The 26110-nt window shown below is 42.0% G+C and overlaps 1 protein-coding gene and 1 long non-coding RNA gene across 3 annotated transcripts in view; one reads left to right on the top strand and one right to left on the bottom strand.

The window, feature by feature from the left end:
- Nucleotides 1-20521, bottom strand: part of LOC138304068 (uncharacterized) — a 100518-nt gene extending 79997 nt beyond the window's left edge. The window contains exon 1 of the long non-coding RNA XR_011205495.1: nucleotides 20457-20521. This is a non-coding gene — a long non-coding RNA (uncharacterized lncRNA). The remainder of the gene's footprint in view (nucleotides 1-20456) is intronic.
- A 389-nt stretch (nucleotides 20522-20910) lies between these two features.
- PPP1R16B (protein phosphatase 1 regulatory subunit 16B) overlaps nucleotides 20911-26110 on the top strand; it is a 232557-nt gene continuing 227357 nt past the window's right edge. Inside the window, exon 1 of one of the 2 annotated variants that reach the window (XM_069243781.1) lies at nucleotides 20911-21145. The gene's annotated coding sequence lies outside the window, so the exon portion shown is untranslated. The remainder of the gene's footprint in view (nucleotides 21146-26110) is intronic. The other variant, XM_069243780.1, reaches the window with a different exon arrangement.

The following is a 26110-nucleotide window of genomic DNA, read 5'->3' on the forward strand; positions in this document are numbered from 1 at the left end:
TTTAATTACACTCTAGGGGGGAGAAAAACTAGAGAAGGTAAAAGAGTATAAATATCTGGGCATATGGTTCGACTCACATTTAAGATGGAAAGTTTATACTGAAACCTTAAAAAACAAAGCCTTATCTTCAGTCTGGGGATTAAAACAATTTAATAGTAAATATGGAGGTCCTTCTCTCCAGCCGGTTATCTCTGCTTTTAATGCTATGGTTCGCCCCCAATTTCAGTATGGGGTGGAAGTTCTAACTTTCTCGGGGAAGCTAAATTGGGAAATAGAAGAAAGCATTTGCGTAAAGCGCATGCTTTCACTGCCTCCCTCGAGTATGTTACAAGCCATAAAAGCAGAATGTCAAATGACAGCGTGGACTTGTCTGGGCCTACGAGCCGCACTGAAGTTCTGGTTAAGCATAGCAGATGAAGGGTTCTGTAAAATCGGGACACTGTGTAAGAAAGAAATAATAATAAGTGAGTTACATTGGGCATCACAAGTGAGAGGACGGTTAAAAAAGATCTGCGTCCTCCTAGGTTTACCTGATAACCAATGGTGTGGTGTGCAAATTTCGAAGCACAATTTAAGAATAATAGCGAAGGAAAGAGCAAGAGAATTAGACCTGAGTACTTAGAAAATAAAATATCAACCCAGGCTATGATAGCTGGATGGAGGAATCCGGAAAATTTCCTGTATATAGAGGCTCTACCTAATTCAAGACTAAGAAATTTAGGCCCTGATTCTGACTATGGCGGGCGGCGGAGGCCGCCCGCCATAGTCACGCCGACAAATGACCGCACCGCGGTCAAAAGACCGCGGCGGTCATTCTTACATTTCCGCTGGGCCGGCGGGCGCTCTCCAAAAGAGCGCCCGCCGGCCCAGCGGAAATGCCCCTGCAACGAGGATGCCGGCTCCGAATGGAGCCGGCGGAGTTGCAGGGGTGCGACGGGTGCAGTGGCACCCGTCGCGTATTTCAGTGTCTGCATGGAATACTTTGTGGTGTGCGGCACCCCCTACCGCCATCCTGTTCCTGGCGGGAGACAGAATCCCCATGGTGGCGGAGCGCGCTCCGCCGCCATGGAGGATTCTGTAGGGCAGTGGTAAACCGGCGGGAGACCGCCGGTTTACCCTTTCTGGCCGCGGATCAACCGCCGCGGTCAGAATGCCCTTGGGAGCGCCACCAGCCTGTTGGCGGTGCTCCCGTGGTCGGTGACCCTGGCGGTCACCGGCCGCCAGGGTCAGAATGACCCCCTTAGTGTTACAGTTCCGAATTGGGCTGAACCCTGGATATATGGATCCCAAAGCAAAAGTGTTTCTTAAGGATACCAAGGGTCTATGCACATGTGGCTTACAACAGAAATATACAATGCAACACTTACTTGTGGATTGTCAATGGTTTTTAGGAGTGCGCAGGAAGTTTTTAAAACCAATTTTTAAGGAATATAATATTACTAATCGGGACCAAGCGCTTAGGCTACTTATTGATATGAGATTTTTTAATGTAACTTGTGCATTGGAACTATTTCTAAATGACTTAAGAAGGGAAATATTCAGATTTGTAGGGGTTGATAGAAGGTAGGGTACAATGTGAAATGTAGTGTTTTAAATACTATAATTAATGATTATTATTATATTGGCTGACGGTATTTTAGAAAATTTGCCATGCTAGGTGAAGGCAAGAAATAAAATGGAGAGCACTTTATATTGGAAAAAATAAGCACTTTATGATAAAGTAAGGAATGGAGCTCTTTTAGAGCTGTATAGGGGAAAAATTGGTTGGCATGTTGCACTTTATGAAACTATAAGAACTTGAATTATGGAGGAAGTAAAAGGAAAGAAGAGCTTGATTATTCTAAAATTGCATTGGTTGATGGTATTCCAGATAACCTTGCTACGCATAACAAGGCAAGAAATAAAACTTGGAGCATTCTAAATTGTGAAATTGCATTTAGGAGATCGCAAGGACCAGAGTCTAATCAGAATTGTATGTGGGATAATTTAAGTTGGCACGCTGCACTTTTAGGAATTGTAAGAACTTGAATTTTAATCAAATTAATTATGTAATTAGAGTTGGTTATAAGAATTAGAATGGTCTAAGAACTTTGTGTGCTAATGTAATATGTAATTGTAATTTTATTGTTTTTATACTTTTAAGGCTTATGCCAAATAAAATAAAAATTTTCACTGACTGACACTATTGAGGAGGACATAGCTGCCATTTGAGAGCACCTGGAACGCAGGTGTAATCAAGGGGACTGGGACTCCCTTCAGATAACAAGCCAAGTTCGCTGCTTAAGAGTTACACGCCCTGTGCAAGGACAGCTGTTTACAAACCATTGAATGGCTGACAGAAGTCTCGCATTCGCTACTGCCAAGAAAGACCTCTTTCATGCCACTGAGACATTTGTACGAGAAGGGTAGCTCCCACACCTCACGGATATAACTATCTCCTAGCATTTCATATCTGCCCACTGGAATGTGTTTTAAGCAGGACGTGAATTAAAGTGTTGAAATAGGCAGATTAATCATTCCAAGTATTAACCACTCAGCAGATGGTATTTCAGCCACAGTAAAAGGCAACTTTTCTAATGTTTCAATAATTAACATGACATAAGTTGCTTCTTTCTTAGCCATTAGTTGTTGTTGTCGCATTAAATTAAATGTGGAAAATATGTCCCTTGTGCTAACGTGCTGCCAGGGAACACGACCTGCCTTTAGTGTTTGTAGTGTCCAACCTAACTGCATAATATACCTTAGTTGACTCTGTCCAAGGTGTAAAGAAGACATATCACTTTGTATTATGTTTATTGCAGAAGAAACAATGTTGTTTAAAGTGTATATCTGGTCGGACAGGGTATTAATCCCATTATCTACAACAGCTAATGCTTTCTTTAAATTTTCCTGATCTATTTGCCTTAACTGGGCAGCAGCTTCTTGTTTGGAAAGCTTCCATCTTTCGTTATAGACTGCATATAAGAAGCGCTTTCTGCACTGTTTTCTGGGGCCTAACAGGAAATCCTGTAAGTCAGTGTTATTAGATAGGAGACCGGAGGTGTTCTCTAACAGCATCTAGTGAGGAACTCTTCAACCATGGCTGGCATAGTTTCCTTACACTGTATGTTGTTACTATACACCCATGTTCAAATTACACATAGCGAGGGTCAGGCCTACTTGTTCTAAAACCCCCCTGAGGAGTTTATAAAACGTTTAAAACACCCATTGGTATCTATTGGCCACAGTAACTACCCACCAGGACGTGAAAGTGAAGCAGTAAATGTGCCTTTCTGGACCTATTCGTCGAGCTGATCTTCTGTTGCATTGATAAACTTTTGCCATTTGTACAATTTTGCAAGGGCAGGAATACTGAGCGCATTCAATTCCTTAATTTTTGCTAAGCCTAATCAACGTGTCTGTTGTACATGTTTCATTTAAAAATATCATTTGAACAGGTATCGGGCATGCTCTAAATAAAAATTATTTTCCCTTTATTTGCAAATTTTTTGTTCCCCATACACTTTTTAAGTCACTTGACTTCAACAATATTCATAGCCTTCTATAGCCAAACGGGAAACAAAGGAATCCGAATAAATGAATTTCATATCTGTCAATAATATATGTACATTTTCCATCAATGGCAATTTGAAATATTATGACTCGGCATTTTTAACATTGTGCTCAGAAAAATATGCAACTTTTTCAGAATATGTTTTAGAACTCCCTTGTGGTGGAGTTGGATAATGTTCCCATTGTGTGTAATTAAAAATAGTTTTTGGGGTACTTCTTTTGTGAAAGAAATGGTGTCCATAATACTTTTAGCAAAACATGTCACCATAATTCTCTTTGGATTGACAAACATCCTCACTTTCAAATATGGTAAAATACTGCAATTCGGTCATCATAGAATCAACTGTTTTTACATCCGAGTTATCAGAAACAACTCTGGGCATTATTACATCATTCATAGAAAGTTTAAACACACATGGTATTTGAATGACCTCCGTGGGGCTGCATATAGCAAATGTGACTTTATCTCAAACAATCCCATCAGCAATTGGTATAGCGAAAATGTTCAAGGAAGACAAGTCTCAGCAGACCTTGTGAGAAGAAAAATGGGGTTTTAGGACCTCATCCACCAGTTCAACTGTTGATCTTTCAGGAAGGTAATGACCATGTATTAGTCAAAAGAAAGTAATAACAAAGCCAATCCAGAGGAGGAAAGCTAATATAGTCAAGGAAAGCCACAGATAGTTCCATGGGAAAATAAAGTAATTTGTTTTAAGCCAATTTATCAGTTTATGTATTTTAGGCAGTTCAGATGTCGAAGAGGCAAATGAGTCCGAAAAGGTGTCATTGATGTCAGCAAAGTATCCAAAAGCAGTTTGTGCAAAAACTGGAGCTGTGTCTGAAGGAGGAGAACTGGTAGGGGTCTCCCGTGGTGGTTCACTGTAAATGATGCCATCTGTATGTGTAGGATTTGAATCAAATCGATCAGCAATTTCTGTATTACTTGTTACAATTGTTGTTAGTGGAACTAAGGCAAGATCATTTTCCACCCTCCCCAAGCTCGGAGAGGTGTCAGCATTGCTGCTCAAAACTTGTAGATGGACATCTTGACCAGTAGTGAGAGGGATTCAGTAACTACTGGTTGCTCCTCTTGGTCTGCTGTGTAGGATTGGCCACATAGTGTAATTTGACATTGTCGATTGAGACAGTGGTTTTCTTTAGCACCAGGCAACGGTGGTGGAATGACAGTTCTGGTACCATGTATTCCCAGGACTGGGACAGGTGCACGGTAAGAAGGACCAAACTCCTTTTTCACAGCAACTTTTTCATGTTCTAGATCCCCAACCTTTGGCATCCAGCCGGTAGGTGTTATTGGTACATCCTTAATTCCTATGGCGGCAGCACTGGGAGAAGCATTGTGATCAAAGAACTGTTGTAATACCTGCAAGACAGTGACACGTTCACTTATGTTGAAAAGTGTTTCTGCCGCCTCCACACATGGACCATCAAGATCTGGAACATACATTCGAGTTCCAAACAGGCACTTGTATGAAGTACGACCCCCTGGAACCTTCTAGGCAGATTCTTAAGACTCCATACAGGTGATTAGGCCATCTACGACCTGTACCTAATACTCTGGCTGTTAAGGATTGCTATAAATCTCAGTTTCGTCGCTCCACGACATTATTTCCCTCGGGATGAAATGGAGACGAGTAATGGAGTTGGACCCCTAACAAAGCCATGGCGTCTCTGAATGCCCTTGAGGTGAAAGCAGGCCTCTGGTCCAAGTGGAAAGCCGCAACTGCATATGTGCCGATAAAGACTTGCAAATCTTTAATAACAGTCCTAGCGTCAGCCGAACGTTGTGGCCACACCCATAGAAATCTGGAGCAAGAGTCGACAGCAACTAAGATGTATTTGTATGCACTATCCGGTGTTAGGGAACCACAATGGTCCAAGTACACACATTGTAATGATTTGTTTGAAATTAGGAGGGGTGTCTGAGGTGGGCGTTTGATGGTGGACCCCCTAAATTTGTTGTCAGATGTCACAACAAAGGACATACTGCTTGGTCTGTTTGTATAGACCTGGCCACCAATAACGTGCTTGCAATAATAATATCGTAGCCGCCACACCAGCATGGGTGAAGGGAACCCCCTCATGGCTGCTTTAATCAACTCTGGTCTTTCTTTAATGACAGCCATCTGAACAGCAGTGAGAATTTTCTCAGTGGGAGCAAAGCATTGTTCTACTGCTGAATACAAATGTGATTTGTATGCAATCTGGACCGTTTGACCCTCATTAAAAGTTACATAGGTGAAACCAATGGCACCAGCATTTACTCTGATGACCAGGTGCTTTTTATTGTCCCTTGTGTGTAGGTGTTGTGCTGCAAGCATGTCTGTTTGCAAAGCTCTGAGAATGCATATATGTTCGACTGTCCAAAATTTACTGGAAAAGTCCGGACGTATTAAGTCATATAAGGGTTTTGTGCGTGATGAGTAGTCTGGAATGTAAATTCTGCCAAAATTTAAGAAACCCATTAGTGACTGGAGTTTTTTAATGGTATTCAGAGGTTGTAACTGTGCACATTTCTCTAAGAATTGTGGCGCTAGATTCTTTCCTTCACTTGATAACTCGTATCCCAAGAACAGGATGCTAAGGAAGGCTATTTTTTTTATTTTTTTTATTGAATTTATAGCTGAATTCGGCAAATCCCACCACAATGCAGGCTACCCGTCTTAGATGTTGCAGTAGTTCATCATCTGTGAGATAGATATCATCTACCTAGGGCAATGCTTCAGGGTCCGTGTCGTGCAATATTGAAGTCACACAAGCCGCAAACAGTCCTGGACTGTTCTTGTACCCCTGTGGTAAACTACATATTTTTTTCTGGGAGCCTAGTGCGCTGAAACTTGTTAAGTCTCTACCCTCGGGCGCTATGTTTTGGCAGAAAAAAACATTGGAAATGTCCAATGTCGTTTTATATTTGCTGTGTTATGAGAGTTTTGTATAGCATATGTGCATGTATGACTGTTTAAGTGTCTGTAGTCTGAGACTATCCTGTACGAATAGTCCAGCTTGGCTACAGGGAATAAAGGATTATTCATTGGTGAGACACCGGGTTCGATTACGCCCTGGTACTGTAGTTGTGTGAGGATTTCCCTCACGGGTGCTTTAGCATCATGTTTTATTGGATACTGGGGTTGACTGATGTTGGGGTTGATTTTTAATCGGAATTACATGATAGGGGGAATCTTTATCCCACCCTAAGTAGTTGCGATATAACGCGGGTGCCTGTGCCAGTACCCAATCCATGGTGTAGGATTATGCAAGCTCATCGGGAACATAGGGCAAGAAAGAAGGTTTGATAACGTCTTCCCCATATGGGCAGGTACGGACAAATTCAGGTGGCTAATCCCTTTCGGACAGTAGAATTTCTTATATGTTTATGACGCAGTCCCTAAAGATTGCATCTATTGAGTGTTCAATGTCTCCTTCCAACTGTAACGTTACTTTGTAAACACTACCAGGCGTGGAGACACGCATGTCCGCAGTTTCAACTTGTAAGAAGTCATCAGTTGCTTTCACCTCCAGATACTCTTGAAGATTCCAGCAAACTATTGTGACCTCTGATGCGCTGTCTAGCAGTGCTAGTGCTCACTTCTTGTTCTTCAATAGAGCTCGCTTCTTGAGTGGCATGACAAATCGCAACTGCTGCCACTTTTTTCTTTATTGAATTGGGGTGTTTGTTGGGTACGTTTCTCTTCTTTTTCTTAACAGAAACTTCTGTAGAGAGTTGTGATTCCTGTCTCGGTTTCACATACTCTTTTCTTCGCTCTGACTGCCCACCTCTCTCACTTCGTTTTTCCGGTGAGTCCTGAAAGGAACGAGATTGGCCCGTATATGTATCAGGCGTTTTATATTATTTCAGTTCCTGAGAATATATCTATTCTGTGGGGTCTCTGTATGCGAAGATCTCCCCTTTCTTTTTTAGATGTTTTTTTTTTTATCCCAGAATTTTTTAGCACCACTCAGGAGATTGCTTGGTAGAATCTTTATTAGATTTACCCTGAATCTGTGGTTTTATGGGTCTAACCCCCAGACTATCTCGACCAATACTAGAGCATGTCTCCGCGATAATCTTCGGCAGCTCACGTTCCTGATACTGTGGCGGAACGTCCCGGAGCCCCATGCGCTCTGCTAGTGCAATTGTCTCCTCTTTAAGGTTACCTAATGTGATTAAAGATACAGTAGAAAAATTGCCCATAAATTGCATCCCCAAGTCCAGGGCCGGGGCAGCCCCATATTCATCTTGAATTTGTTTTAACACTTCCGGTAGATTGGCAAGTCTTGGTGTACTGTGTGCAGTAGTTTAGACCGTGGCAAATACCGTGCCCCAAGTATTGCAGTTATCTACTGTGGGAACCATCCCAAATGGCAAGCACATAGTTAATATTCTATGCTTATCCTGTGGTCCCGTATGGGAAATACTGCTTCCAGTGCATTTATTTTTTGAGCTAACCAAAACACAACCCCTTCTCATTTGGCGGGTACTTTACCCATTATCGAATGTACAGTCGCAGGATTAATGCCTGCCGTTACTGCATGCAGTTGCGCCAGGGCAGCACGTGCTGGGTTTGTATTTAATGTTTGCATTACAAACTGTACTAATCGTCTGTATATTGCTGTAAGCTCAACACATAAGTGATGGACTTCAGCTACCGTCAAGGTTCCAGCAGTAGGGTGCGGTGTATATGTCGCCAATAAAGGCCAGGTAGGACCGTCATTACTTAGAGGACCTAACCTAACATGTAAGAGTGTATGTGGTAGGGTGCCATCAAGCCAATTATTATGTTTTTGATAAGATAGAGCTATTTCTAAATATGCATTTGCTCTATATTGTGCAGGGATGTTTTCAGATGTATAGTGATGAAATGTATTTGTGTTCCCATTAGCTACTGGAAATGTGACCCAAGAATAAAAAAATTCTGTTCTATAGGCTGGATGAGCTTCAACAACAAATGTAACAGGACCAACCTGGGCCGTTAGGCCATGTGCTGATAAATGTACAGTAAGGGGTGGTAGCATATTGACTGCAATTGTTACGTGTTGTGAGTTCACCTTAATGAATGGTTAATTTTGTTCAGAGATAAGCACACCAAATGGGGAGTATCCTTTTAGAGTTCAAGCTTGAACAACCTACAGCGTTAGTTAGGTAGTCCCTACTTAGCTGAGGAGGAAAATCCTCAATACCACAGACATCTCCGTATATAGTACTGAGGTGTCTTTGCATGTGGTGAAGCAGAGATACTCAGGAGGACCTGAATATTAGTGCCTGACCAAATGTTGGCAGCGCCATGTCTCGTAGGTCCTCATTACCCTAATAAGACTACTGGGTTCGGGCGGCAGAATCCCTTGCACTGTGGAGGACTGAGTCTGAACCCACTACAGGTGACACCTGTCGGCCTAATCCTGGTTTTGTTCCGGCTAACTAGCAGTGCCTCATCTCTACCCAAGAGCAGGGATGATTGTCAACCGAGCGCATGACACAAATGACTCCTCAGGGAAATCGTGGTCCCTCAGATCCCATCCGTTGTTCTCAGTTACATTAGTCTCACATATGCAAGGACAATTAGAGGCACAATGTAGTTCAATAAGGTATTATTGAAGTAACTGCATCTTAGATAGTAAAGCGTGTATTGCAATAACTAGGACGATGAAGCATGACAGGATTTAAATTGTGACAAGGAGAGTGAAACATAAAATTAACGCTACCATATTGTCACTAAGATTGTTACGAATAGTTCCTACCTAGGCTATGTTAGAGCACAGCATGTTAAGCTCTAATTCTGCCCTTCAGGTTCCCCTGGGAAGACAATATCCTTCACAGCTGAGCAAGAGGCCTGTAGTCTACATAGGCAGCTGCAGCGAAGCACTCAGCAATCAGCATACAGTCGTGGTCATCTGGCTGGAATCTCCCTCTAAAGTACATGGGTCCAGGGAGTGTTTTTAAAATAAACCAGCTGATGTTCCAAGATAGAATCCCCACGTAAGAGTGTGTATGTTTCTGTGAACATTAGAGACAAAGCGCACCACTTTTGCCGGCAACCACAGTGCTGGCCTAGGCAAAGAACTGCTAGATAGAGAAAATAAAACAAGACCGCAAATGTGCCTATTGTTAAATAATAGAAACAAAGCTCAATAAAATATATCTAAGTTAAAGTGCACAACGGCAGGTCTAGTTTGCTAAAATAACGTGTATAAAACTATAGCAAACATAGTCTGACAACCTGGCTTTTTACTGAAGGTTTTTAGCTTTGTTCCTCCCTGTGTGATCAGCGGTTATTGTTCCTGCAGTGCCAGGACACTCTGAGGAGAAGCTGTGTGCTTTACAGACTTCATATTCTTCATAGTCATAATTAATTTTAATTGCATTCTGATTTCCTCTGTTTGTTTATTGATTGTACTGCAGACTTTTTACAATATGGCTTCTAATCAGTATTTGATTCAAATAACACCCTTTTTACAGCAGCCAGCAAAAACACCTATGAAATGGAAGTATTGGTTGTGCAGTTTTGAAAATTATTTAGTGGATGCAACTAAATTTGAACCCAGGAGACAATTGGCTTTACTTTACAGTTGTCTAGGACAGGAAGGCCAACAGATTTTGATAATCTGCCTGAACTGGATGCTGCTATGGATCAGTCGGTCAGTAAAATGAGTAAACAGAGGCAGTCAGAATGCTATCCAAAAACTTTTTGGAACAATCCAGTGTTCTTTCAGAAAGGTCTAATTTTAACAGGCGGCTGATGAAAGTATAGACTGTTAGCTTTATCATGTAATTTTGGAGACACATAAGACATGTAATTGGAGTATGGTTGTTATGTGAAGAAGATCCAAGACCATATTTTGGGCTACAGAGACCTCACCTTAGTGGAGGTGGTAGATATCACAAAAGAAACGGAACACTCGTTAGTTTCTAGCAAACTCATGGGTCAGGACCAACCTGATGTAGGAGTTAAAGGATTAGTGGAATCTGACACCCTAGGCTTTATTTCAGTAAAGGAAAAATGTCAGGGTTGGTGCACAAGAGAACACAACAATTTTGTTTTAATGGTGGGTCAAGATCCCATTTGGGCAATAATGAAAATTGTGCAGTTGTTGGAAAGTGTTGCAATAAATGCAAGAAAATGTGACATTTTCAAGGTGTTTGGAGAGGTGGAAGAAAACAACTCAGAGTCAATACTGTGGGTCTTGTTATGGGTGATTCAGTATAAGATCGGTCTAATAATCTGTAAAAAGTTGTTCTTACACTAGAATAGGGAGCCGGGCAAACTTCTAAGGTCAAATGGCCATTATGATATGTCTCAGTGGGTGATAGCTCACACAAAATGATGGCTCTGGAGCCCTTCTTACTATTCTATCTGATACTCTGTTTTTCAATTTATGGGGACATAACAAGATATCAGAACCTCGCAATGTCAACCCCAGTGCTTCTGGGGAACAAAACAATAATACGCTGGGTTATTTTCTGGATCTTTTGACATGTATGGGTAGGAAAGCCACTACCAAAGTTTATGTTGCTTTAAAAGGATAAAATCTTTGTGGGTGTCAAACTGTGGTTAAGATTGGTTAATCTTGGTTCCGGGGTCTGATAAACCACTTATGGTAGCTGCTGTGAATATGTTGTTACTAGAACATGTTTCAGAAGATGGTACAGAACAGTTTTTTAACGATTTTCCAGATATGTGTGGTAGAAATGTTGTTAACATCACTAAGTTTGAGCACCACATCAGGTCAAAGCCTGGCGCACTTCCTGTTGCCTGCAGGGTGAGACACGTTCCATTAAGTGCAAGAGACCTTAAAGTTGTACTACGAAACTTAGTCAATGAAGGTATAATTATGGAAATCAACTCTTCCGAATGGGGTAGTCCCATTGTTATTGTCCTAAAGAAATTAGGGGAAATTTGCTTGTATGCGGATTTGCGCACCCTGAATAAAATGTTAATATTGACTGCCATCCACTGCCTAACATTCACAAATTGTTAGCTAATTTGGGACAAGCTAATGTTTTTAATATCCTTCATTTAGGATCAGCATTTCCTCAAATACCTCTTGATACTGCTTCACATGCATTAACTGCCTTCATAACACCATTCGGTGGCTTTAAGGCCCATATTTATACTTTTTTAGTGCTGCATTTGTGTCATTTTTTGACGCAAAAGTGGTGCAAATTTACAAAGTATAATTGTATTTTGTAAGTTTGCACTGCTTTTGCATCAAAAAATGACACAAATGCTGTGCTAAAAAAGTATAAATATGGGCCTAAGTTTCCTAGAATGCCGTTTGGTCTGGCTTCGGCTGCCAGCATATTTCAGAAACTTATGGACACAATTTCGAGGGGAAAAAAATAAAAAATTAAGCTTAGATAAGTGCAAATCTTTGGTGAAAGAATTGGACTATTCAGATCGTAGAATAACATCTGAAGGTATCAAACCAAACCATTGTATTATTAAAGTCATCAAGGGATTACCTTTCCCAAAATATAAGGATACTCTTAGTTCCTTTCTGGGACTGAGTGAGTATTACTCAAGGTTTGTCAAGGCGTATGCCTTTGCAGTACAACCACTTACATCCTTACTCAAGAAAGGTGTGAATTTTGTTTGGGGGGGTGCTGATGAGAGTAAAGCCTTTGAGAAGGTTGAAGAATTAGTTGTGTCAGCCTTGGCTTTAACACCATTTACTTCTAGCAAGAAGTGTATTTTGACTGTGGATGCCAGACAAGTCAGGCTTGGTGCTGATTTGTCACGACGAGTAGATGACAAGAAAGTTATGATTCCGTTTGGCTTTTGCTTGAAGATGCTTGAAACTAACTACAGTACCATTGAGAGGGAAGCATTAGCTTGCAATTGGGCAGGGGAGAAGTTTAAGACATTTTTATGCGTTGATAGATTTACTATTTATACTGATAACAAACCTCTTGTGTACCTTATCAGTGGTACTGGTACAGGTAACCCCTCAGCTCGTCTTGTGAGGCTACTATCACAACTTCAGGAATATGTATTTGATATCAAGTACAGTTCATGGTGGAAAAATTGAGAGCTGACTCTGGCGAAAAATGCCACTTGTCTCTAGTGATGAAGATGGTTGTCAGGAGGAAGTGGAGTTGCTATGATTGAAGATCTAGTGAAAGGAAAGGCTTGTGTCATGTACCAGGATTGGTTAGATGCTTTAATTGCTGATAGATAAGGTATTGCAGAAGGTTATACAGTTTTCAGAACATAGCACAACAAATAGAGCAGTGTTGGCTCTGAATCAGCCGCACTGAAGTATATATGTATAATATAGCTCTGAATAGTGCTCACCCCTTGTGGTCTCACTGCCGGGAGACCACTATACACGCATAACAAATCTCAGTAAAGAGGGAACACTGAAATATTCTTCACACAGTCTTAATCATAAGATGTAGATTAATCTATAAAGTCATTGCTCAAATTCTTCTTCTGTCAATCCATATACAAGGAGGGAGACAAACAGGTTCCAGTAATAACATCTTTATTAGCATACATCATCCAGTCACATTCTCCAGACTTTTAAATAAATGTATTCTCTCCTTAATTGGAACAAGACATTAAAACCCTAGCCATCCAATCATTCTGGGCCTCAAGTCAGAATGTAAACACAGCAACTCCAAACAATATCGCCTTTGCATTGGCCACATCAACGCAAATACATTGCCCAATCATATTCTTCAGATTTTCGAATGAGCCAATCCTCTACTAACAGAGTTACATATAAACTTGTTACAACAAATATTGAACTCAGAATGTAACTAGAGAGACCGTAAAAAATGTTGTCTTCATGTTGGCCACACCAACATCAATCACCAATCAGATTCTTAAAATTTTAAAATGGGCCCATCCTCTCTTAACAGAGTTATATACAAGTTTGTTGCACCAAATATCGAACGCTGATCATTACACCAGTTATTCCAATATGAAAACAGTATGAAAACAGATGTCTAGTAGTATCTCAACATTCTATAAACATATTATAAATTTAAAGCCATGTAATCAATCCAATGTGGGTTCAAATCTGAATGTAAGTAGAGTGACCCCAAACAATATCATCTGTGTGTTGGCCGCACCACTTCATAGGCAATGTCCAATCACATACTTCGGATTTTCACATGAGCCAATCTTCTATTAACAAAGTTACCCACAGACCTGTTACAGCAAATATTGATCTCTGAATCCAAAAAGTGTGACCTTAAGCAATTTCACCTTCAAGTTGGTCACACCAATGTGTATACATTGTCCAATCACATTCATCGAATTTTCGAATGAGCCAATCCTCTCTTAACAGAGTTTTATACAAACTAGTTTCACCAAATATCGCAACTAATGTCCCATCTGGCCAGCAAGGGACAATACCCTAAAGAACCATCACTTGTAAATCCTCACTAAAAATAATGCAGCTTACTTTCAAGATATGATCTCCTCTGCAATGTTCTTAATCTACTAATCCACCTGGACTCTATTTGATGAAGTCTAAATTCAGCTTCTCCTCCCCCAGGATCAATTTTCTCCAAGCCATGAAATCTAAAGTCCAGACTATAAGTGCGCCTTATATGTTTCCCCAAAGGTGAATGTACATCCTGATTCAACACTGTCCTTCTATGCTCTTGCATCCTCATCTTCAAAAGCCTCTTAGTGCTACCTACTTAGACCTTAGAACAACTACATATAATGTCATATACAACCCATACACTGTTACAATTAATACATTGTTGCACTGAATATGATGTGACAGTATTATAACTGAAATACTTAAGTTTGTTGACACCAAATTGGCACATCTTACAACTACCACAGGTATAATACCCCTTCGGTGGCCCAGTAACCAATTATCCTTAATGTACTTAGATGATTTAAAATAGTTTCTTATAACTCTATCTCTTACTGTGGGACCTCTTTGATGAGGAATAGTGATGGGTTTGGCAGGTAAGATCTCTGCCAAACCTGGCACACATCCAAGCAGAGACCAATGTTTTTGTAAAATCTTATAGAATTTCCCATGATCTTGATTGTAAGTAGAAACCAATACCACCCTGTTCTCACATTTTTTCAATTAGGCTTTTGAACCAATGTGAGGCTTCTGTGCATTCTCCAAATTCTATTTTCTGCTTTATTCAGTAAATTATTGTCATAATCTGTCGTGCAATCTGTATCTCAAATCCCTCGAACATTCATTGAAGTCATCTTCCTGACTACAATTCTAGCATTTTGATTCTGATTATCTCCCCATACGGGATACCTCCAATTACTGAGTGTGGATGTGCACTGTCTGCTCCTAGTATGCTCTTGGTGGCCGTCTCTTTTCAGTACAGTTTACTTTGAATACTACCATCTCTAACAAACAGCTGAACATACAGAAAATTAATCTCTGTCCTACTATGGCACATAGTAAACTGGACATTGTAGCTATTATCATTCAGATACCATTCATATTTCTGCAAGCTCACATCTGATCCAGTCCAAATGATCAGCATATCATCAATGAAGTGCCCCAGAAAATAAACATGCTCTATGCAGTCCATAAGAGGGCGCAAACCTAGATGCCATTGGTGTCCCCTGGGTCCAGTAGTACCAGTTGTAACCAAACAGGAAAAAGTTGCTTGTCAGAATCAATTCAGCCATCTCCATCAACATCTGGGAAATGGCTGAAATGAGTTCTACCAAACTCACACTCCTGCTTGATAAGAAACAGTTCAATGCAAAGAGACCAAACACCTTACGTATGCATGTGGAGACCCCTACTACATCCAAGGACACAAATGCCATCCTGGGGGTCTCATACCACATCACTCAACTTCTCTAACAAGTCCATTGCTATTAGACACTGGGCAGCAGACAAAGTATTAGTTATCAATCTGTTATAACAATGGACATCATTCAATTGTCTCATTATTTCATTATTGTAATCTTTTTTCCACATTATAACAATGTTTCCATCCTTGTCAGCCTCTCGTATGATTATTGAGCTGTCCACACCTAAATTAGACAAAGCTTTCCTCATAGGTCAGATTATCACCTCTATTGCGGTGTCCATCTGTGTAAGGGAAACCTCCTCCAATCTGTGCAAATCCTCTACTGTTTTCTTAACAAGTAAATCAATAGAGGGAAACCGACTACCCTGGGGTGTTACCTTTGAATGAGGTGTAAGACCACTGGTGCATTCATAATCAATTTCTATATCCAGCATTGTACATACATCATCCACTTCTTCATCATCATTCAAAGAAAATAAAACATGTAAATCTTAGACATCAGAGATGCTGAGACTTGATCTTTTTACTTTTCTCATCTTCTGTATATCATGTTTATCCAAAGTGGCAAAAAAACTTTTCAGTTTCAAATGCCTAGCAAATTTTTATAAGTCAATTTGTAAATCAGTATAATTGCAGTGATTCAAAGGACAAAAAGTTAGACCCTGTTGCAAGACATGTATTTCAATATTATTTAGTGTCCTGTCTGACAAATTATTCATGTGTAACTGATTTATATCTCCCAACGTATCCACATTGGTACTAAAGTTTCCATGCAAATTATGTTAATCCTCTGATTGCAAGTCACCATCCCAGTACCTCCTGTGTTTCCTCCTTCCTCTCCTTGTTTGCCTATGTTCCTTTTGGTTCCCATTCATATGTGTTGCACTTCCTCAGAAAAAGAAGAACTCTGAGGGAGACTGGGCCCTCACATATTAATGGGTACTGAGTCCTCATTAGAAGAATGAACAGAGCTGCTATAAATCACTGAGTTTCTGCGAGAAGTGATCAGTAATCATCAACTACAGATAAAGGAGAGGAAGGTAAGTAAGATATGATAGGACAAAAAGGATTATAGTAGTAGAAGGATTTTCACATTTGCTAAAAAGTTTGATGAAGTCCCTAAAGCTAAAAATATACAAGATAGCCATCTGGTGGTTGAACTTAGCTCAATGACTTATAGCAGCTCTAATCTTGAATATTAAAAAAAATCATGATTGTTTTGTAAAATGTATATTTGTACTTTTAAATTGCAGCCCAGATGAAGTTCTTCATAGGACGAAACATGTTGGCTGGGCTAAAGTATTGATTATTTATGGAATACTAATAAAGACTTTATTACTGGAATTCATTTGGCTCTGTCCTTGTACATGGATATACAGCAGAAGAATTTGTTCAATGACTGTATAGATTAAGCTACATTTGAAGATTAAGACTGTGCGAAGAATATTTCAGTGTTCCCTGATTATTGAGATTAGCTTTTAGAAGTAGCTTGGTCCAGAGAAAGGAACACACACTCCTTTTTGCGCCTACACTTGCTAGGGGTACAGTTTTGATGCATTCCCAGGTTTACAGGTTCTTGTAAATCTGGGAGTGCATCAAAACCAATGGGTGTTTGTGGGAAAACCCAAACACAAAGTCCATAGAATGCCTCCTTGATGCAGTGTAAGGCAATGCAGCTCCTTGCACTGCGTTGCCTTACACCATATCTACAAAGCCATGAAAAGACACGCGAAGTAGCTGTGCGTGGCCTTGTAGATATGGCTCTGCACTATGCGTCACCAGTGCGTCACAAAAAGTGATGCACCTTCGGCACACAGGGCTGTAAATATGCCCCACAGATCCCATGCCTGAAAATATTTGGGATAAAGTTGCTCAAGATTTTGCAGTCCCGTTGAGCTTTTACCATCTGAGAAAAGATACTTGATTGTTCTGGTGGATTATTTTTCTACATGGGTGTATATTGACTTTGTACCATCTCTAAGTACTGAGTATGTGATCAAATTTGGGGAAATAATTTTTTCCATTGAGTGAGCTCCCAAAATTGTGGTTACAGACAATAGGATGCATTTTACTTCTAAACACAGGACACATTTCATTAATTCCTTTGATATCAATCATCTTCTGATAGCCTTGTATTCCTCTACATCAAATGGTTTGGTGGAAGAATCAATAGAATTTTTAAAGAAGGGGTACAAACTGCTGTAGCAACTGCTTTAGATGTGTAAAAATCTTTTCGGCGGAAACTGTGAACTTATTTTATTACTCCACATACCACTACAGATGTTTTACCTTTTAAACTAATACGGATATTTTTTTCCAAAGTCATTGGTGTGTCCAGAGTGGGTGAAGGCATTGAAATACCATAAGGACAAATCTGATCACAGTCAATAAATAAATAATTTGTAAAGCGCAGCAAATCGCCTGTGAGAGTCTCAAGGCACTGGAGTTGCTAACTGCTACGTGGTGATTAGTTCATTTGAACAACCAGGTCTTGAGACCTTTCTTGACATGCTGGAGTGATGAGATGGTCCTGCGGTGCAGGGGGAGGTTGTTCCAAGCCTTGGCTGCCACATGAGAGAAAGAGCGTCCTGCACTGTTGGCTTGGTGGATCCAGGGAGTGTCTGCAAGGAAGAGGCAGGCGTATCATAGGTGTCCGCTTAGTTAGTGGAAGGTCATGCGCTTCTTGATATATGCTGGTCTCATGTTGTGCAGGGATTTTTATGCATGCGCCAACACACTGAACTGGTATCTTTTCTGGATTGGGAGCCAGTGTAGCTCCTTAAGGTGGGATGTGATGGGGATTCGTCTGGGGAGGTTGAAGATGAGTCCTGCCGCTGCGTTTTGTATTGTCTGTAGTTTCTTCAGGAGGAGTGCGGTGATTCCTATGTAGAGGGTGTTCCCGTAGTCCAACCTGCTGTGACGAGGGCCTGTATGATCGTCTTTCTGACGTCGACTGGGAGCCACCTGAAGATCTTGCGGTGCATGTGGAGGATGTGGAAGCAGGCAAATGAAACTCTGTTTACCTATTGCTCCATAGATAGCGTGCTGTCTAAGATGATGCCTGTGGTTTCAGACCAGGTCTGTCGGGTGGGGGGGGTGGGTTGATTTCCGCAGGCTACCTTGTGTTGTTCCATAGTGAGGTATTATTCCCGAAGTTGAGGACTTCTGTCTTTCCATGTTCAGCTTGAGGCAGTTGTCCTTCATCCAGTTGGTGATGCTCATCATACATCTGTGGAAGCTGGCTCTGGTGGTGGAGGGGTCTTGCGAGAGGATGAGCTGGGTGTTGTTGGCATAGGAAATGACGTTGAGTCTGTGTGGTCTGATGAATTTGGCTAAGGGAGTCATGTACATGTTGAAGAGGGTGCGGCTGCGGGATGATCCTTTGGGGACGCCACAGATGATCTTTTTGGGCTCAGAGGTGAGTGGTGGGAGATGGATTCTCTGGGCTATTCCAGTGAGGTATGAGGTGATCCATTTGAGGGTGTGCCCCTGGATTCCGATGTGGTGGAGTCTGTTGATAAAGATGTGATGGGAGACAGTGTCAAAGGCGGCTGACAGGTCCAGGAAGATGAGGGCTGCCTTATGCCTGCGGTCCATGAGAACCATGATGTTGTCTGTGGCTGCTGTCAGGGCTGCGTTGGTGCTGTGGGTGGCTTGGAATCCAGATTGAGAGGGGTTGAGGATGTTGATGTGTTCCAGGTGATCAATGAGTTGCTGGTTGATTGCCTTCTCAAGAACCTTCACTAGAAAGGGGAGCATCGCCATGTGTCTGTAGTTCTTAGGCTCTGCTTGGTCAACAGATGGTTTCTTCATGAGGGGTCATGTTTCCAGTCCTCAGAAGAAAGATTTGATTAAAAATAAACACAATGTGAAAAAAGTTGCATTCTCAGTAGGTGACTGAGTTTTAGTTAGAAAACAATTTAGAGTAAAAAAAAGTGAATCGAAATACTTGTCTCTGGTGAAAATCTTTACATTTTTTAAAGGTTCTGCTTTACTTTCTTGAAAAGGGGTGGAGTAAGAAATGTTTAATTATGTTAACGGATGTACAGTCAAAGAAAATACTTAAACTAAAAGAAGTTGAAAGGAATGATGCATGGTATGATAATGAAGGTGTACTTGTTAACAATGCATAAATCAAAACAGTAGTTCAAAGTTTTTCATATGCTTTTTCTTTTCCAGGATCCCCAGGAAATGTTGGATCTTCAGCTGCTTGTTCAGTTGTTACTGATTCTAATGAGACTCATTCCAATTCTGTTCAAAATATTTGTGAAAATCTAGGCACTTCTGATAACCACAAGGCAGTCCATAATACTTCTGTACCCACAAAATTAAAAGTGTTATTTGTAATGATGCTTGACACTATTTTTGTGCACAGTTATATATTTTGTTTTGTTTTGTTTGTGTTTATAAAGGGGAAGATGGCAGTACATACTATGCCTATGCCATATTGTGAGTCATGATTGACTGTATATTGCTGTAACTTGGAATGTTCATTGTTCAGGCACTCTGGCTCTTTTCTGCATGAAAGAGTCCGGGCAACTGCTCCCTGTGGCAGGTGCTGCTGGATCGTTTTTACCTGAATAAACTTCGGTTAAGTGTACCTCTCTGTGTTGGCATAGTTAGTCAACAGTGCGAAAGACTTCTGTGACAGACACTTTTCTTTATAATATGTTGACATAAGGGATACCTACTTTGGATTTTCATGACTTCCAAGACCTTCTAAATGAATCAGCCTTTAATTTCGTTCCTCTGTGTGGTTACAGAACTTCTTGGTGACTTGATATGTCGTTATAATATGCAGAAGGGGTACTTGATCCCATATATAATGACTAGGGAGGGAGTGTCTCAAATGCTGACGTCACTACCTTCCTCACACAGTTTTACTCCCTCCTCCTTTCACGAAGCCTCTTTTTCATCCCTCTCTAACACCCGTGCACCCTCATCGCCAACACTGCACCTTCAAGCTCTCCTTAACATGCTTTTCTTTCCCCCTATCTCTTTCCGTCAGCCCTGCGTTACACCCTTCGTTAGACAGATCTAACCTCCCTTGTGTCACATCCTGAAGGCTGCTCTTTCTCTCACAGCTCTTCTTCCTTCCGTCTTTTTCGCACCCATGCACGTTTTCCCTTACCTTCAAAGTCTCAACTCAACTGCCCCTCCTTCTCTTGGCTCTGCTTCTCATTCCTTTCAGTGCCCCCCAACTGCCTTACTCAATCCTTACATCTTCATCTCCCTCTCACAGAGCCACTTCTCCAAACTCCCACAACCAACCCGGCTCCGCCTCCCTCGTTCTCATTCTCAAACTGCCATGCTTCTCTCTCCGCCCTGCTCCGGTCTCCTCTTCCTCTGGCGCCTCGCCTCTTATATTTACTGCCTCATTTTTGTCCGTCGTGTTTGCTTCAAAGTCCTGATCCTCGTCTCTTGCACTCCGCCATCTCTCTCGCCGCAACCATGAGCTTTGCAGTCTCCGAACCTCACACTTCCCCATCCCACACACTGGCATATTTCTCCCCGCCCTCTCACCACTGTGCTCCACCTCTCTCCTCTCACAGCCCCGCCCAGGGGCGGAGCTGTGGCTGCGGGCTAGGAAGGGGCGGGGGAGCCTGGTAGCCGCAGCTCTCCCCAGCGCATCTTGAGCTCTGGTCTTGACAGCCACCTCTGTGGATTCCTGTGTCAAAGACCTGTTCGTCGCTGAGGGGCAGCTGGATTTCCCTTCATTGCCTCCTGCTCTTCTAGATGTGGGCGCTCAGCCGGGGCCGAGACCCCACAGCCCATCTGTCAGACACCCCGGGGATGCTCAGAGAGGCTCCAGATACTCCTGTAAGTACCGGTATTCGAATGAGTGACAGCAAGCGGCTAGACAGTGGCTGGTGAAGGCTACATAGGTCCAAGACCACGGACCAACAAGGGAGTCATACGGAGGTGTGAGGGCGCGTGGCAAAGGGCACCCATCTCGGGTAGTCCATCCAGACAAGGATTTAATAAAGGTACTGCAGGGATAGGAGGGGCGAGGACAGTCTGTAGGGGGTCCACGGGTGAATATTTATGAAAATATACCTGTCGAGTTACCATTCAACAAAGCACGGCATGTTCTAACAACGAGCTACGAACGAAAGTGGCGGGGTAGTCGGTCAGTGCACGTTGCCACGGCTCGAATTGAGGATCTGGATCGGTGTGGCGGCAGGATCTCAGCGTGTAAGATGTGAGCGGAGGGGAGAGCAGGGCGCTAGGAAAGGAAGCGGAGATAGCGCAAAACCAGAGAGGAAATTCAATGGAAGGAAAATGACTGCAGGGTGTGAATGGGGAGTGAAGGGGTGGGGGGCTATGGTAGTACTAAGTATCACGAGGGCTCGAGCCTGGAGCGCCACAGAGCGTGAGATGACGGGTGTCTCTCCTGTTTTATATCATGTCATGTTACATTATGGGGGTTTGTAAACCGCGCCTGCAAAACCGCTCGCTTACATTATTACAGGCGGGTGATCCGTGACTGGACGGTGTAACAGCGATAGAGTGCCGGAGCCATGCCTTACCCCCCCCCCCCCCCCTCCACCCCCGCTCCTTCCCACCACCACCACACTCACACACACACCGTCAAAGCTCAGTGCTAGAGTGGCCTGAGCAGACAGAATCAAGAGGCTTTTTATTTAGAAATTGACGTTATGCTCCTTTGTAACGCCAACACAATAAACGGAATCGCCTCTGTTAGCACATGTATTTATTACTGCAGGCAGTGAATGGGATGAAGCCAAAGGCCGGGGATTAGGGTGGGAGTGGGCTGCGGGGTGCTATGGAGATGGTACCAACCGAGACCCAAGCGTAGATTGTGTTGCTTTTTAGATCTGGCATGCAGTGGTTATGGTAAAGGACAAAAGTACATTATATACGAGATGTTCGATGTAGTAATTGCTGCATACCTTGTCGCCTCTTTACAAAAGGGTGTGACTTAGGAGTTTGGGGTGCATAGGGAACCACCGGAGGTCCGAGCGTAGCTGAGGCACATACACCGTCGGATCAATATTCACTATTTATTTTATTGTATTAAGGGATCTTACATGGACATAATCTGCTCATTTATTACCGGTCCCTGTTTTGGCACAGTGTGAGCGGGGTATTGGTGGGACGTATTGATGGTTAATGTGCCTCGAGGTCTATGCCTGCCTACAGACCAGCAGAGGACCTCCTGAGTGATGTGTTTATGTTATGAAAGAATAGTAGTCTTTCTATAGCGTACACACTGCAACCACATCCTTAGTATTACCACAGAATAGAAGTGGGGGCAAAGTTGGGATACCTTCTGGGTGGTATATGTTGCATGTGCTAGAGCTGGGATTATAACCTTCTGGGTGCTATGTTCTGCCCAGTCTATAGTGAGGATTATGATGAAAGGAATGCCTTTCATGGCATCTCTTGTTATGGGTCCTTCTAGAACGTGCGCTGTGAGAAGCCTGTATTAACTGTAGGTAGTATAAGTGACGGTGTCAATGGCATGAGGCCCTGTCCAATGCAATGTAGCTGGTAATGTGTAATGTTATGTTGTAATATGTTGTTAAGTGACTACATAACGTACTACACTCTTCTCCGCCGCTCTCAGTAGCGGCATCAATAAATGCATTTTGTGAATGAGAGTGCAAGAAGGCTAGGGGCCCGGGCCTAGACACCCGCTCGCCCATCGATCTTCATGGGTCTGAAACCAACTCGGCTCAAAATTTGTTATGACAAACCTAATTCTATGCTGAATCAGGAAGTGATGTCCTGCTACCAGTTCCTAAAATTATATAAAGAGTGGGCTTTGGCCCCAACAAGAGCAGTATTTCTCTTTCTTCTCTTGTTATTGGCTGTTTGATGTAGTTTCCACCTCCCATGGAATGCATACAATGCCATGTATGAGGAACCATTTAACATCTCCGTAGTACAGATATTAAATGTTTCATCTCACAAATTAAATGTATAGAGAAATCATTTATTTCTGCATTTCACTGCTGCTGCCTGTTTTAAAATGTTTATTCAGGACCCAAAATGCAAGACAGAACGACCAGCTTTGCTTGTTGCATAGCCTTGCCATTTCCAATATATAGTTAGCTATGAAAGCTGGCATACGCTATGGGTTTGCAGCCTCAGCTCAAAAGTGCTCCAGTCAAGACGTGCAATCTTTTAGCGCTGTCAACGACCATGAGTGCTGCAATGGGTTGGGGGCCAGGATAGTATCATCCTCATCTAAGGTGCATTGGCGTAGAGCGTTGCAGAGTATAGTGAGGTAGAGTGCAGTGGCGTAGAGTGCAGCAGCATAGAATTTAGCAGCATACAATGCAGCTTTGTAGAATGCAGTGGCGGAGATTAGAGTGGTGCATCACAGAAGGAAGTGGTGCAGAGTGGAGTGGTGCAGAATAGATTGGCATAGAGTGCAGTTGTGTAGAGTTGCATGGAGTGGAGTGATGCAGAGTGGAGTGGCAGAGTGCAGTGATGCAGAGAAGAGAAGAGTAGAATGCAGTGCCACAGAGTGCAGTAGTGTTGGGTGGTGTAAAGTGGAGTGCAGAGTAGAGTACAGTGGTGTGGAGTAGTGCAGAGGGTGGAGTGGCATCGAGTGGAGTATGCATGGTGTGGTAGCACACTGCCATTACAGAAAACGCATTTTCAATTGAATGAATGGATGAATCTTCAATTTTTGAAGGTTGTGTAATTGAAAGCAGATGGAGTTGTCAGCTGACCCAACAGATCTTGTATACAACTTTTTAAACTTAAATTTTATATTCTATCCCGTTGCAGTTATTTCTGGTTGGGAGTAATGTGCAAAGAAGTTATCCAGTTGGGCCAGAGTCTGGCAGCTTGATTCTGTGTTAATTCTAGTTTTCCAGTTCGATCCCTGAGCCAGTCCACATAACAAATGTGAACGGGATTCAGGAATTCTAAGACTAGCATCTAGATTTTATGCACAATGGGGAGGTGCATCTTTGTAGAATCCTCGAGGAAGAAGAACCTGTTCTAAATGTACAGGTGTTTCAGACAAGGGGGACGTTTCAGTGAAAGCCATATTCACAATTCCTGATAGAAGAAGTTGAGTATTTTCTGCCAGGCTCAGGAACCACAAACAATGGTGGTCGAGCACCTTAGCTAAGAGGTACCTGTTTATATTAAACAAGGACCCGAATAAACAGGATTTCTTGGGGTAATTGTTTCCAAGGGAGAGTGTGGAGAGCCTATTTTTGGCAGTGTGGTTCAGCAGGGAGTTTCCTTTCTACCAAACTGTTGATAAACCAACGGGCAACCAAGTACATCTTCTTAGAAAAGTCCTGACTCTCCAGTTTCTCTCAGAAAATGACATTAGTCTTCACAATGATCATGTTCAATGGCATATACACAGAATTCTCTTAAAACTTACTCTTAAACTACCAAAGGTTTTAAAATGACCCTAGCAGATACTATCGATAGTCAGGAAGCTGAATACTAAGTCTGTGTAGTTCTGGTTCAACGTCATGGCTCTATAATCCACCACCATACAATGCATGCCTCATTATTTTACTCATGAAAGTTATTTTTTCATTTCTGCATTCTTCTTTTGCCCCTGTTTTTCCATCTTTGTCTCCCTCCTCCCTCCTCTTTCCCTTTGCTGTGTTTTTCTCTTTGTAATTCTGGATGAAAGTGTTTTGAGGAAAAATAAACCCTGCTCCCCAAAAACGAACGCCTCTGGGCCCCACCTGCAACCGCAGTTTAAGCAGTGCCAGGATCATGCTGCTCTAATACTGGTTGGCCTGAAAGAATGAGACCACATCTTGCCTGCACTGAAGTCCCTTTCATAGGTCAACAGTAAAGGATCACAATTTAAAGAAACTTTTCTAAAATGATAGCGCTCCCAAGATGCTCTTTGCCAATGTTACTCTACCACACTGCCTATTGTCTCTATAACACCCACATGCCTAGGTTCTGCTGATCATAAACCACTCATACAACAGCAGTCCAGAAACAAGAAACGTGATGGAATATTTCTCCACATGTCTGGCCTTCATCTCTTTCGAGTACTCTAATCCTACGTCTAAGACTTGAAAATAAATTTCTCAAATTAAGGAGGTACCTGGGAACGCACCTCTTCAACCAGGCCTAAGGTTAATATCCTGCCTGTTGCAGACTTTGTCATGGGATCGTGGTTTATGAACAGTCTTCAATGTTCTGCTTTTACTTCTCTGCCTACAAAGAGTATCAGCTAGGAAATTGACTCACTTGATCTTCAGATTCTTAGGCCCGTATTTATACTTTTTTAGCGCCACATTTGCGTAATTTTTTGACGCAAAAGCGGCGCAAACGTACAAAATACAATTGTATTTTGAAAGTTTGCGCCATTTTTGTGTTAAAAAGCTACGCAAATGCGACGCTAAAAAATTATAAATATGGGCTTTAGTCTTTCTTACTATGGGGTATGTATTACTTTACAAAAAGACTCCGCAAATACATTTCCTTATCACTTGGATCTGATTGAAAAACATGCACCTTATTTTATTTTGATTTTGTTTTGTAGGCTGCCACTTTAGATAAGTCGATTAGAAGGGGGCAAGAGGGCCCAAATTTATACTTTTTTTGTGCTGCATGTGCATCACTTTTTGAAGCAAAACACGGCACAAACTTACAAAATACAATTGTATTTTGTAAGTTTGTGTCGCTTTTGCATCAAAAAGTGACACAAATGCGGCGCAAAAAAAGTATAAATATGGGCCTAGAGGTGCAGCTGGGTTTCCAAGGATGCTGATTCACTTTTTGAGGGATGGATGTTGAAAAGTCTCTGGAACAGGCTGGTGT

The sequence above is a fragment of the Pleurodeles waltl genome, chromosome 7 (assembly GCF_031143425.1).
Source record: "Pleurodeles waltl isolate 20211129_DDA chromosome 7, aPleWal1.hap1.20221129, whole genome shotgun sequence".
In the NCBI taxonomy this organism is placed as follows: Eukaryota; Metazoa; Chordata; class Amphibia; order Caudata; family Salamandridae; genus Pleurodeles; species Pleurodeles waltl.